This window comes from Vicugna pacos, chromosome 11 (genome assembly GCF_048564905.1).
Source record: "Vicugna pacos chromosome 11, VicPac4, whole genome shotgun sequence".
NCBI lineage: Eukaryota > Metazoa > Chordata > Mammalia > Artiodactyla > Camelidae > Vicugna > Vicugna pacos.
In genome coordinates, this window is record NC_132997.1 from 16502666 (window position 1) to 16517159 (window position 14494).

A 14494-nucleotide genomic window follows, 5' to 3' on the forward strand; every position below is an offset into this window, starting at 1 on the left:
TGGCTTGTTCAACAAATACTTGCTGTGTCCTAAACACCGGGCACAGTTCTGGGGCCTGGGGTACAGCCGTGAGCAAGATGGTTCAGTCTCTGTCCCCAGAGAGCCCCCGCCCCAATGTAGAGGCCAGGTCAACAAACCAGAGACCTCGATACGGTGTGAGCATGCGGGGAAGGGGGGTGGGCAGTCACAGAGGGGTGGTGGGGAGGGGGCTGTCTCAGATGGAGAGGATTTCACAGCCGTGGAATTCTCGGGCAGCTTTGCTGACTGTTGAGGATTCTGGATGCAGGGTGTTGACAAAAATAACCAATAAACAACCAGTAATAGAGACGAGTTTTACTTAAGCCGAACTGAGGACTAGCCTGGAAGCCCGCTCCCCAGGTGGCTCCGAGGCGCTGCTCCAGAGCAGCAGGGCCTTGAGCGCAGTTTTGTGTCAGGTCAGAGCAAAGAACACTAATAAGTCAGGGATACATTCCTTCAAGTTTTAAAAAAACAGACTAGCACGTGCACAGGGAGTCAGGATGACCTTGGCAGAAAAGGGAGTCATCCTCAAAGGAGGGCCAGCTTGGTGTCCTAGGAAGAAGGGCCTTTGCTCTTTACATGTAACACGGACCTTCTTTATGTGCCCTTTTTATAATTAATTACTTTAATAATTGAAGCAGATGGACAGTGTATGTTTGATAGGCCACACACAGGCTGTTTTAGTTGGCATAAAATTCAGGTTAACTCACAGATAAGCCCGAATGTCTTGCCCATATCTCAATAGGTGAAAAGAACAAAAGTTCTTTTATCAGGGCCTTAAACATAGTATAACAGTCTCAAAAACTTCCGGTCACCTCGTGGGCGGCTGGAGTTGACCATCGGTCATTGTCAGTTTGGGGAAACTGGAGCCTGGAAGAGGGAAGCACAGAACACTTCACTGGGCCCATTGGGTGAGAGGACCACAGGGCAGGGTGGGCCTCCCCACCCCTGCCTGTCCCTCTCGGGCTGGGAGACACCCCCCCCACCAGGAGAGAATGAGCTAAATTCTTACTTAACAGCAGGAGGCTTCTGGGCCTCATTACCATGATGAAAATTAATATTTATTATGCAATTATTCATCTTTATAATTGCTAGTATTTCAAAGGGAGCATGGAGACTTTAATTAGACTACTTTGATTATTGTTAAAATGGAATGTCAGAATGAGACGTGCCCCTCTCCCCGCCGCCGACAGCCCGTGTCACGCTGCCTCAGGAAGTTTCTCAGACAGGCTCTGCTCTCCGACCCCGAGGCTGACTCGCTCTTTTGGACCTTTTTTTAATCCTGATTTCTGGAAACCTTCTCGGGGCATCTGAAGCCCCAGACTCAAAACCCCAGGGGCCTGGTTCCTGTAGGTGCCTTTAAGACGGGCAGCCGAGTGTCCTGGGGCAGAGGGGCTGGTCCTCGTGCCCAGCAAAGGGACCAAGTGTCATAGGACTGGCTCCCGCCACCCCCACGACGGCTGTGCCCTGCGCCTACCCGCCTGGCCTCGCTGCCAGCTCTCCCAAGACACTGGGCTGCAGGGCTCTTCCTCACCCCGCTGGTCACCCTGGGGTTTCCTTCCCTCCCTCCCCGTCTCCTAGTCCCATTCAACAAACATTTGTCAAGCCCCATTAAAATGTCTCTTGCCCTTTTAGGGGCACAAAACATTTTCAAGTATTGGACTTCTTGGTGGCAACCTTAAGAGGATCAGAAGGTGGAAAACAGTTTTTAAAAGCAAGATTTGGAAAAATGAGACCTTCCAACCAGCGGCAGCAGGACCCCTGCCCTCCTCCTGCCTGTGGCCCCATCACCAGCACCGTCTGAGCAGACCCAGGCCCTGGCCGTGCTGCTGACGTGGGAAAGAGGACAGAAGCTGCAGACCCAGCAGGAAGCAGAGGCAGGGGTCTGGGAAGACAGAGAGGCCTGAGCAGGGACGGGTCCAAGGGGCTGCTGAGGAGGAGGACTCGGGGGGAGAGGGGGGAGGGACAGAAAGGTCGATGGCAATGCCCAGATGTCCCACTTGGGTGGCTGAAATGACACCACCAGGGAAGGTGACAAGCTCCTACTGGGATGTGCTGAGGGGCCCATGGGCCTCGTAGGGGGACGCCAGGGCCGGGTGATGGGTGTGGGTCATGGGAGGGTCCGGGCCACATGCCGGATTAGAGAGTCACCATGGCAAAGACGCCAGGAGGCATGGAGAGCCCAGAATGGCCCAGGAACGGAAATGGCCAGGACACGGCCCTGGAACACACACTGTGGAGAGGGGCAGAGAAGGGGCTGTGGGAGAGGAAGGCGAGCCCAGGCGAGGGGGCTTTGCAAACAGACTGGGAGGAAGCTTCCAGCCAGCAGAGGCGCTCAGGGTCAGGGGCACAAAGGAGGGTGTTGTGCTTGGTTTGGGCCCCCGCAGAAGCCGTTGCAGTCCTCACCCCCAGTGCCTGTGAACAGACTCTATTTGGAAACAGGGTCTTTGCAGACGATCAAGTTAAGATGAGGTCATTAGGGTGGGCCCCGGTGAGAGCAGACACAGTGAAAACCATGTGAAGACACGGCAGGAGCTGCCCGCTGACAGCCAAGGAACACCTGAGGCCCCCGGAAGCAGGGAAGAGCCGGGAAGGAACCGCCCTGCCTGCTGACACCTCGACCTGGGACTCTGGCCCCCAGATTGTGAGACAGTAAATGTCTGTCATTTAAGCGGCGCCAGGATACTAATCGAGGGGTCAGGGTAGGATGCTGAGCTGGCAGACAGTGGAGGAGGGGGTGCTGTGTGCCCCCTGTGCCTCCAGGGAGGAGGGTGTCACCTCCCACCTGCCTCTGCTGCCAGGAGAGTCGACAACCTGGGGGTAGAAGGAATCAGATCAGCAGGGGACAGAGGCACTGGTGGCCCAGGATGGTGGGCTCAGCACTGCCCCCTTCCCCCATCACGGTTTCCTTCAGCCCCGCCCATGCAGCACAATAGTTCACATCCAAGGGCCCCAGAATAGGAAGCCCCAGGATTCTCGTTTGCTTATTCCACAGCCCCCAAGCCAAGGTGGCCCCCACCACAGAAGCCTCCCCAGGGAGAAACCATGGGGCCAGGACCCCCTGAGAGGGAAGGGGTGCTGTCTCAGGCCAACCGGAATCTTCACTTCGGTAGAGCTGGGAAGCCGCCCTGGGTTGAAGCCTGGGTTCTCATACCCACCTGCTCTGTGACCGACTGCAGGTGTGACCCCTCCCCAGGGGTTCAGGGGCTCCACCTGCCAAGCGAGCATTAGAACCCCTCACCCTCCTGAGTCTAGGAGGCCAGCTCAGGCTGCCCCATGGCAGTCCCCCAGGGCTATGTCTGGATGCCCAGCCAGCAGCCCCTGCCCCATCCCGCAGGGACTCGCTGTGGGATCCACCCATCATGCCTCATTTCTCTCCCTCACCTGACCTGAGCTCACCCAGGCCAATGGCAGCTGACAACTGCACGAGGTGTTCCAAACACTCTCATTTAACCCTCTCAAGACCTGACTGGTGGTGGGGTGGGGCAGGGGTAGAATGTAGCTCAGTGGTAGAGTGTGTGCTTAGCATGCATGAGGTCCTGGGTTCAATCCCAGTACCTCCATTAAAATACATACATACATACACACATACCTAATTACCTCCCCCCTCCAAAAAAAGGAAAAAAAAAGAACTAATGGCGGCCCCCCACCCCTGTGGGCCCTGTGTATGTCAGTCACCACCCCCTGGACACCCTCCCCTCTCAGAGCCCACCAGGTACAGCCTGTGCCCCATCTTCCTGGGGCTCCCACAGACAACCGGCCCCTCCCACCCAGCAGGGCCCAGCCTCTCCTCTGCCCCGTTCCTTTGCTTTGACAGAGTCAGACAAAACAAGTTCCTTTTCCATCCCTTTCCAAGGCTCCCAAACCAGCCTCCTGCCCACCTCTGCCCCGGGCAGGATTAACATGCAAGTATGGTAATCAGCAAAGCCTGGCAATTGGCATGACAATCAGAGGGCATTAAGCCCCACTCCTGAATGGCTTCCAAAAGCAGGTCCCATCCTGGTTCCCCAGAGGCCAGCAGGGAGGCCGTGGAGAGGGGTGGACCCCAAGGTCCAGACAGATGAGCTGGCCCTCATCCTGGCTGCTCCCACCTGGAAGGAGGGGCGATCCCCCAGACGCTGTCCTGTCTTCCGAGGTGCTTGCTCCGACAGCAGTTGCCCTCTGCTGCTTCCTGGAGGCCTCGCGGCGGAAGCTGGAGGGAGAAATGTGGCTGCCATCCCGCCGAGGGGCCCCCACAAGGGACTCTGTCCCCACTCACCCAGGGACCTTCCCTGAGCCTCAGCCTCCCCTCCTGTCAAATGCAGACTGTCTTGTGCCTCCCTTAGGAGGTTGTTTCCATTTGTCACTGACACGGTGGGGGAGAGTGAGTTCTGGAAGCAGCGGAGCCCTGCATGAACGATGCTCCTTGACATTCTTCCTCGCTGAGCCCCCTCTGTGGGCCGTGATGGGCACCCACGGACAGCTGGGTGGGGTCCCAACCCCGCCCCACCCCAGGGGGCTGGACGGAGGGTGGCCAGGTCCCCTTGGAGTGAACATGACCCTGCACCTTTGCTCCCTAGCAAAAATAACAGTATTAGGTGAATCACATACAATTGCTGCTTTTGTAGGTCAAAAATGTGTTGTCAATTTCACCTGGTTCAATCTAATAATAACAATAATGAAAGTGTTTCAAGCACTGACAACATACCAGCCATTGTTCTAAGTTCCTGACACGTGTTTGCTTGTTTAGAATTCACAGCGCCCCATCCGCTGGCTCACGAGGAGGAAGTGGGTCTCCAACATGTTTGGTAATTAACGCAAGACCACACGGCTCATGTACACCGATCAGGACGACTCAGACTAGAAATAGTGACAACGCCAAACGCTGGCAAGGATGGGAAGAAACCCGACACTGCTGTTGCAAGTGTCGGGGCACAGCTGTTCTGAAAGGCAGTTTGGCAGTTTCTTAAAAACTAAAACGCCACTGCTGTACGACTCAGCACTTGCGCTCCTGGTCACTCATCTCAGAGAAATGAAAATGTATGTTCGTGCAAAAACCTGTACGTAAGTGTTCGCAGCAGCTCTATTTGCGATGGCCTCAAACAAGAATCGGCCCAGATGTTCTTCCCGAGATGAACAATCAAACAAACGGCCCCATCCGTCCCGGGGAATTCTACTCAGCAGTAAAAGAGGAAGGAACCAGTGAAACAGGAAATGGCTGGGAAGAATCTCTGGAAAATTATGCTGAGTGAAAAATAAGCAATCTCAAAAGTTTACATACTGTGTCACTCCATTTATACAACATTTTTGAAATGACAAAATTTGGAAATGGAGGGCAGGTCAGTAGTTGCCAGGGATGCAGGATGAAGGAGGGGGCAGGTGGGTGTGGCTATAAAAAGGCAACCTTGGTGTATCCTTGTGACGCTAAGGACGTTCATTCCTGGCCGTGGCAGTGGCCAGGCACCAACACAGGTGATGAAGTTGCACAGAATTACACACACACACACACACACAAATGAGTGCAAGTAAAACAGGACATCCAATCAGGTCGGGGTGGGGGGTGGTATCGGTGTCTGCGTCCTCGTCCTGGTACCCCGCTCTTGTTTCACAAAATGTTGCCATGGGAGGAAACCAGGTGTAAAGCACAGAGGAGCCCTCCGTGTTGTTGCGACTGCCTGCAAATCTACAGGGATCTCAATTTTTTAAAGTAACATTAAACAAGAAAAGATGGTTAAACCAAGGCTGCCACAGCCCAGAGGGGCCTGAGGAGACATGACAGCCGCGTGTGACGTTGTATCCCAGAGGGGATCCTGGAACAGAAAAAAAGACACGGGGGAAAACCAAAGGAAACTGGAGTCAAGTGTGGACTTCGCTAATGAGACTGGTATCAATGCCGGGTCAGTAATCGTGATAAACGCTCCACGCTGATGTGAGCTGCTGACGGCTGGGGGAGACTGGGTGCCGGGTGTGTGGGAACGCTCTGAACACGCTTCTTAATTTTACTGTAAATCTAAACCAGCTCTAAAACGTAAAGCCGATTTTTCTAAGATGCCAAATGACTGCTTTTACAAAAAAGGTTTGGAAATCTCTTCTAAAGCTAAATATAATTCTACCCTCTGACCCCACAGTTCCCCTCCTAAAGTCACCACCAAAGCAATGAGGTCACATGCCCACCAAAATGCATAGAGAGGTGTATTCATGGCACCTTTTTTCCAAAAAGCCGAAAACTGAAAGCAAGCCCAGTGTCCATCAATAGGAGGGGGATGAGTAATCATGGGGTATTCATGCCGCGGAACGCCACAGCAAAAGGGAGAAAAGAACTGCTCTGTTAAAGAAAAAGGTTGGCTCTTTTGAACATAACGTTGAACAAAAGAATTCAGACAGAGAAGACTGCTGCACGACTCCAGTTGCGCGAAGCAGGAGCGAGCAGTGGAGTGTCTGTGGGGACGGCAGCTGCGGGACATCCCCTGCGTCGGGAAGGTGCTGGGGGGGGATGCAGTTTGTGTTATAGCAAAATAAGAAATGAGTGAATAAATGAAGATGGGTTTAGAAGGAAAATATCACTCACATTATGGACTGAATGTTCCTATTTCCCCCAGAATTCTTATGCTGAAACCCTTCCCCCCGATGCGATGGTTTGCGAGATGGGGGTCTTCGGGGGGTGATCAGAGTTACACGAGGTCTTGAGGGTGGGGCCTCCATGATGGGAATGGTGCCCTTCAAAGAAGAGAGAGACCAGATTTCTCTCTCCTGCACGTGGGGACACCATGAGAAGGTGGCTTTCTGCAAACCAAGGAGGGATTCCTCACCAGAAGCCCACCGCGCCGGTGCCCTGGCCTCAGACTTCCAGCTTCCGGAAGTGCGAGAAAATAGCGATCGACTGTGTGAGCCTCCCTCCTGCGGGGTTTCCTTGTAGCAACCCAAGCAGTTGAAGACCTAAGGCAACTGTGTGAGTCCCGTCTTCCCGAGAAACAGAACCAGTAGGGAACACACGCGTGCGCGCACACACACACACCATGTGATATATACATACATGCATGTGTATGTCGGCCACGTGACATATATGTACATGGGCATGCGTGTGTGCCACATGCTACACATGTATGACATGTGACGAGGAATTGCTTTGTGCTACACAGAGACTGAGAACTCCCACCATCCACACACAGGCTCCAGCCGCAAGCATCACTGGCACGCATCTGAGGGCGGGGCCTCTCTGAACCCGGATCAGCCGTGGTGTCCCCCGGGCCAGGCTGGGAAGGGGACCCTGAGACCTGGTCCCGGGCTGGCGGCTGTGGGGCCTGGCCCGCCCTTCCGTGTCTGTGCCGCCCAAGGCACAGGGAGGGGGTCTCTCCTTCAGACTTGAGCACTCTTGGACCTCCAGCCTCCCTGCCCCAGGCATGACCGCCGGTCCCCTGTGTATCACCCCAAGTCTCCCAGGGCTCCGAGCACGGCTCAGCTGCGTCCCCCACCCCAGCCCTACCTACTGGCTGGTGGGCTCACTACAGGGAGGAGGGAGAAGGCAGCCCAGGTGCAGAGGACAGTGTGGGCAAGGCCCCACATGACAGCTCGCGGGAGGAGTGGCGGGAGCTGGGCTGAAAGTGTACGGAGGTATCTGGCCAAGGGACACAGGGGCCCTGATTCCCCAGCCCGCCGACCGCGGGCGCACACTCGGACCACCTCAAAACCTTCACCACACCCACCCTGTCACCTGGACCAAGAGATGGGAAGAGGAAGAGTGGGCAGGAGAGGTTCTGACCTCTGGTTCTAGAAACTTCCATCCCACACACACTCACCCTTCCACCTGGGAAACAAAAACCGGGACAGGGACCATCAAGGCTCAGACTGGGAGACAGTCTTCCTGGGGGCCCTGCCCACACAGCCACTTCCTGTTCTCACAGCCCCCCCTGCCTCTGCATCTCCCTCCTGCATCTGACCCCACCTCCACGCTCCACAGGCGTGCACAGGCATGCACACACTTCGCACATACACACACATGCGCACACAGCACACATACGCACATGCACCACACAGACACACACACTACACACGCGCATGTGTTCTGTGACACGCCACACACGCCACGTACACACGGTGCTGAGACACAGACACTTCCCACAGTCACACGCTCACACCCCGGATGCACACACATACACTCCCTCACCCCAGGCTTGTGGGTGCAACAGTGAGGGAGTGACGCTGAGGCTGCCCACAGCGACAACTGGAATTATGCTGCCATGACCCTGTTCTTTAAAAAGGAATGAAGGAAGCCCCGTCCCTCCAGTCAGCCTGAGGCCAGCCCCCAGGTGTCTGCACTGCCCTCCTTCCCTGACGTCCCCGGGGAGGCCCAGAAACTGCTCTCCCCTTTGGCAGAGTCTGGCCTCTGACCCAGTGGTCCGGCCACCGCAGCCCCAGCCCCGGCGGCTGCTCCCTCAGGCCCCCAGGGAGGAGGGCAGGCCCAGTGTGAGCCCACCGCTGTGGGCGTGAGGGCAGGAGCAGCGACAGCCACTGTGGGGTTTGCATCCTCAGGGGCTGCAGAGGGGCCAGCTAGGACCGGAGGGGGCTGCCGGGTGGGAGTGGGGTGAGGACGCAGGGGAAAGGGCCAAGGGGGCAGCTCTCTGGATGGTTTCTGAGGAGTCAGGGACTCGAACGGGCTGATGCTCCTTCAAGGGAGCCCCTCCAGCAAGTCCCTTTAAATGCTGGATTCAGTGGAACCCCAGGCAGGGGGAGGGGACTATACAAATGTGTATCTGTGTAAATCTATAGTGTGTGTGTGTGTGTGTGTGTGTGTGTGTGTCTATAGGTGTATGCATGTCCCTGTGTCTCTCTATGTATATCTGTGTGTGTGTGTGTGTGTGTGTGTGTATATAGGTGTATGCGTGTCCCTGTGTCTCTCTGTGTATATCTGTGTGTGTGTGTGTGTGTGTGTGTGTGTGTGTGTGTGTGTGTACGGAGCTATCGCCTCCTCATAACACTAAATGGAAAAGACCGTGGACATGGAGCCAGGTGGGGGGAGGACAGGGTGGGGTAGGACAGGGGTGGGGGTGAGGATGGGGTTGTGGGCAGTACGGGGTGGGTAGAGGACGGGGTTGAGGGAGGATAAGGCGGAGGAGAGGATGAGGTTGGGGGAGGACAGGGCAGGGAGACGTCGGGGTGGGGTGAGGATGGGGTGGGGGGTGACGGGGGTGGGGGAGGACAGGGTTGGGGGAGAACAGAGTTGGAGAGAGGATGGGGTTGGGGGGAGGACAGGGTGGAGGAAGACAGGGTTGGGGAGGAAGGATGAGCTCTGGGAGAGAATCTGCTTCTCACGACCCATTTCCTCACCCACAAGCCTAATGACATCCGGTAAACAACAAATGGCAGGAAACAGGCTTGACCCCCCCAAGCAGGGGTCAAATGGGGTTCAGGCAGGGGTCACGCAGGACTGCTGGCCCATCCTGCAGGAATGGAGGTTCCCATGACCCTCAGAGCTGCCAAGAGAGGCCCCGAGAAGCACAGCGACAGGGCAACCTGTTGTTTACAATGAAGTACACGGAAGGCGGACCCGGTGGCCCCAGGGGTCTCTGTCCTCGGCCTGACCCCCAGCTGCCCAAGTGACCCTGGCTGGCCCCAGTGACAGGCAAGCTGCGCTGCGCTGGGCCTGAGCACAAGGCCTGTTTGAGTGGTTGCTAGGAGGTTTCCATGGCAACTAGTAGGGGCCGAGGGAAGCCCGGCAGCTTCACACATCCCCCTCCACCGGTGGGAGCTGGGCCCCAGCAGCCCTTCCTGGGATCAGCCACCCAAGAGGGGCTGGAGGTGGCTGGACCCCCAAAGACCTAACATGAAGCTGACACTCTGGGAACACCGGGTGAGCTGGAGCAGGACGGGTTGGGAGGATGCAGAGCAAACAAAAGGGAGAGGCAGCAGGAGGGGTGTGCTGAGCCCCCCAGGATGACACCTGCCCCACTGAGGGGTCACCACGTGCCAGCGCTGTGTGTCAGCGGGCCTAGCTGCCCCTTAATCTTGTGATGAAATGGCTGATCTTAATCTCCGGCCACAGATGAGGAAACAGGCTCCGAGGGGTGGAGAGGTCTGACCCCAAACAGAGCTCCTCGGTTTGTCATCAGCGTGCCCAGTGCTGGCGGGGCTGGGCACCCCTTATCCTGACCGCTTGTCCTCCAGGAGTGTGCTCTGACCACCTCCACCTGATGCCAGGAGACAGAGGCACAGAGAGGCCAAGGATCTGGCCCCAAGTCACACAGCACAGTATGTAAGTGGAGAACTGTCAGGGCGAGGCCACCTGGTCCTGAAACCCAAGGGACATGCTGACTTTGATGATGGGAGTGATGGTAATCTGTGTAATTAAATACCTAGGAAACAAAGCTGGGCGGTGGTGGGGCCGAATGTAAGGGAGAGAACAATCACCCAGAAACAGGCAGAGAGCTGAGTGCACCCCCAGCCCCTGGGCTACAGGAGTGCCCTGGCTGCGCCCCCCAGGGTCAGCCACAGACCATCTCTTTGCTGTCTCTAAGCAGTCCTTGAGGATGCAAGCAAAGGAAGCCTGCACCCTGTCACACAGGGAAACTGAGGCCCAGAGAGACCAAGGGACTGGTCAAGGTCACCCAGCCTCTGAACCACAGAACTGGCCCCCAACCCAGCTCTCCTGCCTCCTGGCCCTGCAAATTTCCATGATACCCTTGTAACTTGCCCCTGGTTGTGTGCCTAGCGCCATGCCAGGCAGCTGGGGATGCCCAGCCAAGTGCAGACCTGGACGGGACAGACACTGTGAATGGGGAGGGAAGAGTAGCTGTCACCACCCCATTTGGCAGATGGGGACACTGAAGCTCAGGACAGGGCACAAGGGAGTCAGTGGAAGTGGGAGCAGCGGGGCGGATCCCAGAGCCTGGCCCCTGGGCCACACCAGACCTTGTGACCTGTGTCTCATCCCACAGCCCCTCACCAGAGGGAGGAAGAGCTCAGGAGAGGAAGAGGCAAAGAAAAGGCCCAGGGGAAGGATGGCCAGGTGGTCAAGGAAGAGCTCCTGCCACTGCCTTCCCCGCCCTTCGTCTGCAGGTGGGGGTGCCGAGGCTTCTGCTCCCTCCAAGGAGGCAATGTTGCCATGGTGACCACCGTTACCTGGCAACTGAGCTGTGTTGTCCTGGGCACCTGCTGTCTTTCCTTTGGCTCTGAGGACAGATGTGTGTCCAGAAGCCCCCTTGTCTTGGAAAACTCACCTGTGGGGACAAGCCAGGTAGGCCGGGGCAGGAGAGGATGTGCAGAGACCCTCCTGGGCCTTCGAGAATCAGAGGTGGAAACATCTCACACGAGGCTTTCTTTTATTTTTCAAAAGTGGGAATAATTCTACTGATTTGTGGAATAATAAAAATTAACATTGTAAAAACAATTTAACAATGCAGGAAAGCATACAAACAAAAGTCAGACTCAGCGTCATCTCACTTTGGTGGCATCGTCCCGGCAGCCCACTCCGCCTGCTGTACCAGAGGAAAGGTGGGCGTGTTTCTTAGAAGGGACCACGCACTGCACAGCTCACCCTGCAGGGCCACTTAGCACCGCACTGGATGTGTTTCTGGGTCAGACACTGCTCGGGTGCCTGGGGGCGACTTAGTCAGAGTGCCCAGAGCTCCCACTCAGGGCCCAGGCTGGGCACTGGGCCCCCGAGATCTGGCACCTAAGGGGGGCTCACAGTCTCTGGGAAGGAAGAGCTGGGACCAGCACACCCATGACCCCAACAGAAGAAAGGGAGTGCTCCACTCCACAAGAAGGGTCAGGCTCCACAGTGTCAGGTTCAAAGGGAAGAGAAAGCATATACCACCCAGAAAATCCTGGCAGGCTTCCTGTAAGAGGCCCCTTTGGGGGCTGAGATTAGTATGATGAAAGGGATCATGAGTTGGAAATAAAGTGAGAAAAGAAGAAGGAAACACAAGGAAGAAAACACTGCATGGGCAGAGGCATGAAAGTAAGCTCGGGCTGGCCACCAGCAGAGCCCTACTGAGTGCAGTGGGGGCACAGGGTGCCCGGACCGGCCCTTCTCAGGGAGGCTGGAGGGAGGGGATCAGGAGGGTTTGGGATGGGAGGCCAGAAAGGAGGGGAGGACAGGACAGGAGGAGGGAGGGTGGAGGGAAGACGGAAGAGGAACTGGGACAGCTGACGTACTGGATTCACTGCCTACTGAAACCACCACTCACACAGGAGCTGTGCCAGCCCATTTTACAGGGCAGCAAACTGAGGATCTGAGAATTTGGTAAAACTTTCAAAAGACAATGGCCAATGAGTGGTGGCACCCCAGTAGTGTCACCCTCTCTGACTTGAGTCACCAAAGCCCACTCTGGCTACTAGCTCAGGGCTGCCCTGTCCCCCCAACCCCATTTGTCTCAGAAATACGGCTACTGGGGCCCCAGGCAGGCTGCTCTCTCTGGGCTGAGTGTGCTCGGCAGCCTGGGACCTCTGGGACCTATCTTGGAAACAGCTGCTTCATGTCAGGGCCCGTGCTGACCACCTGATTCCCAGGACACATCTGACATCATGGGCCTGCCCCTCGGAGGTGGCTTTACAGGCCAGGAGGTGGCCCCGGGAGGCCTTCAGTGAGCGAGACGCCTGAGCCATCCTGCAGCCCGGAGAACTGACTCCATCACAGGCGTGAACCCTGGACGGCCGGCCTCCCTCCTCTGCTTCAGTTTACATGAACTTCTAGGTTTAACCCATTTAAATGAGCACATAGTACACTCCAGACCCTGGTGTGCTCTGTTCTCTTCAAAGAAGGGTTTCCAGGACCTCCCCTCCTCCTGCCCCCAGATAACTCCCCGTGCCCTGCCCTGGGCTCTGCACACACACCCTGCTGGGGCCTAAATCCCATGGCAAACGTCATTGTAGGTGGAAAAGACACAGAGGAGGGGGCCCCGCAAAGACAGAGGCAGAGACTGAGGGGCGCGGCCACGAGCCCCAGAGTGCCTGAGGCTCCCATGCGCTGGAAGGGCCAGGAAGGACCCTCCCTGGAGCCTTCAGAGGCCGTGGACCCTGATGACAGCTTGTTTTTGGACTTAAGACCTCCAAACCCTGAGAGGATGAATTTCTAGTGTTTTAAGCCACCGATTTTGTGGCAGTTTGTCACGGCAGCCCCAGGACACTGACACAGCACCTCCCCAAGTCCTGTCCCTGGGAATAGCGGGAAGAGGACAGGGTTGGTGAGGGCGGGAAGGAGGGCGCGGCTCAGCCTAGTCGGCAGTGGGACAAGCAGGGCCCGATCCACTCTGGAATGAACGCTCTCAGTGCCTGACCCCTCCCACACAGCCGCCACCAGGTGACCCGCCAGCATCCCCAGCTCTTCCCGAGGTGTTCCCCTGACGTCCTGGCCCGTGGGAACCACAAACGAGCTGGATTAGATGCCTCCAAGGACCCTCTCAAGCCTGGCCGCACTCGGCCAAGCTTTGGGGAGAGTGGAGGCCCAGGGAGGGTGGGGGCCCAGAGGGAGGTGGGGGCTCTGAGGGGCCCTGCCCAGAGCTGCCGCCTGGAGCCTGATTTCAAGGCTCCCAGCCCTCCAGTGGGGCAGTGGCGCCCCCTGCTGGCCACAGCACCCTTCACGTGCCCTGGCTCAGCGGGAACCCAGGGCCCCGAAACCCCGGAGAGCGAGCAGTTGGCCTGGATAACCAGGAAGTGTCAGCACTATTCTGGGCCGCCCAGGTCCTCAGTGTGATGGGGACAAGCGCAGGCAACGTGTGTTAAACGGCTGCATCCCCGTGTCTCGTCCTCAGTAATATGTCGGGTATCTGCATGCAGGACTTTCCTTGCCTTATCCGTGCAGTCCTCTCCACACCCTGGAAGGAAAGGGGGACCCGAACGGGGCCCTCACTGGGCCTGGTTCTTCACCTGTAAAATGGGCATCTGGACCGTCCCCTTCTTCCCCTGTCCCCCCATCAGGGGGCGCTGTGCACACGCAGAGGGCAGGGGTTGAAGGCTTACTGGGAGTGTGCTGTACGCAGCCTCCTTAGGGCACACGGGTGGGAGCAGGCGGCTTCTGGGTGTGCAGCCTGGGAGGTCACGCAGGGCCCCACGCTCAGAAGGGCCAGAGCCTGGTTTCTGCTCTGCTGTCACCATCTTTATATTTAGCCATTTTTCAACAAGGGCCCCTCATATTCACATGGCATCACGTCTGGCCCTGAGCATAGGAACCACTATTTGGAGCCTTGATCTGGTGGATGCCGCCCAGGCTGCCCGGTGAGCTGGGGCTGCCCCACGCCTCCCATGCTCCCCTGCAGGAGCGCTGTCCCCTCTGGATCCCCTCCATGGGACTGTGTCCAAGCGCCTGGGAAGCCTTCCCAGACCACAGGGCTGGCAAGATGTCTCCTCTAGGCTCCCTCACCCTGGGCCTCCCTGGGGGATGCTGAGAGGGCGCAGGTGGGTGCCCAACTCCGCCCCTAAAGGGCCAAAACCTGGGCTTTCGTCCTCCAGACCTGTCCTGGATGGTGCCTGCCCAGGCCCCGGTCCTGAGAAGCACCCGGGA

At 57.2% G+C, this 14494-nt stretch overlaps 1 long non-coding RNA gene across 1 annotated transcript; it reads left to right on the forward strand.

Moving 5' to 3' along the window:
* Nucleotides 1-9712: 9712 nt before the first annotated feature.
* LOC140699684 (uncharacterized) lies at nt 9713-11380 on the forward strand. Its single transcript, XR_012077932.1, has 3 exons — nt 9713-9844; nt 10159-10246; nt 10929-11380. It is a non-coding gene; the product is annotated as an uncharacterized lncRNA (long non-coding RNA).
* The last annotated feature ends 3114 nt before the right edge of the window (nt 11381-14494 follow it).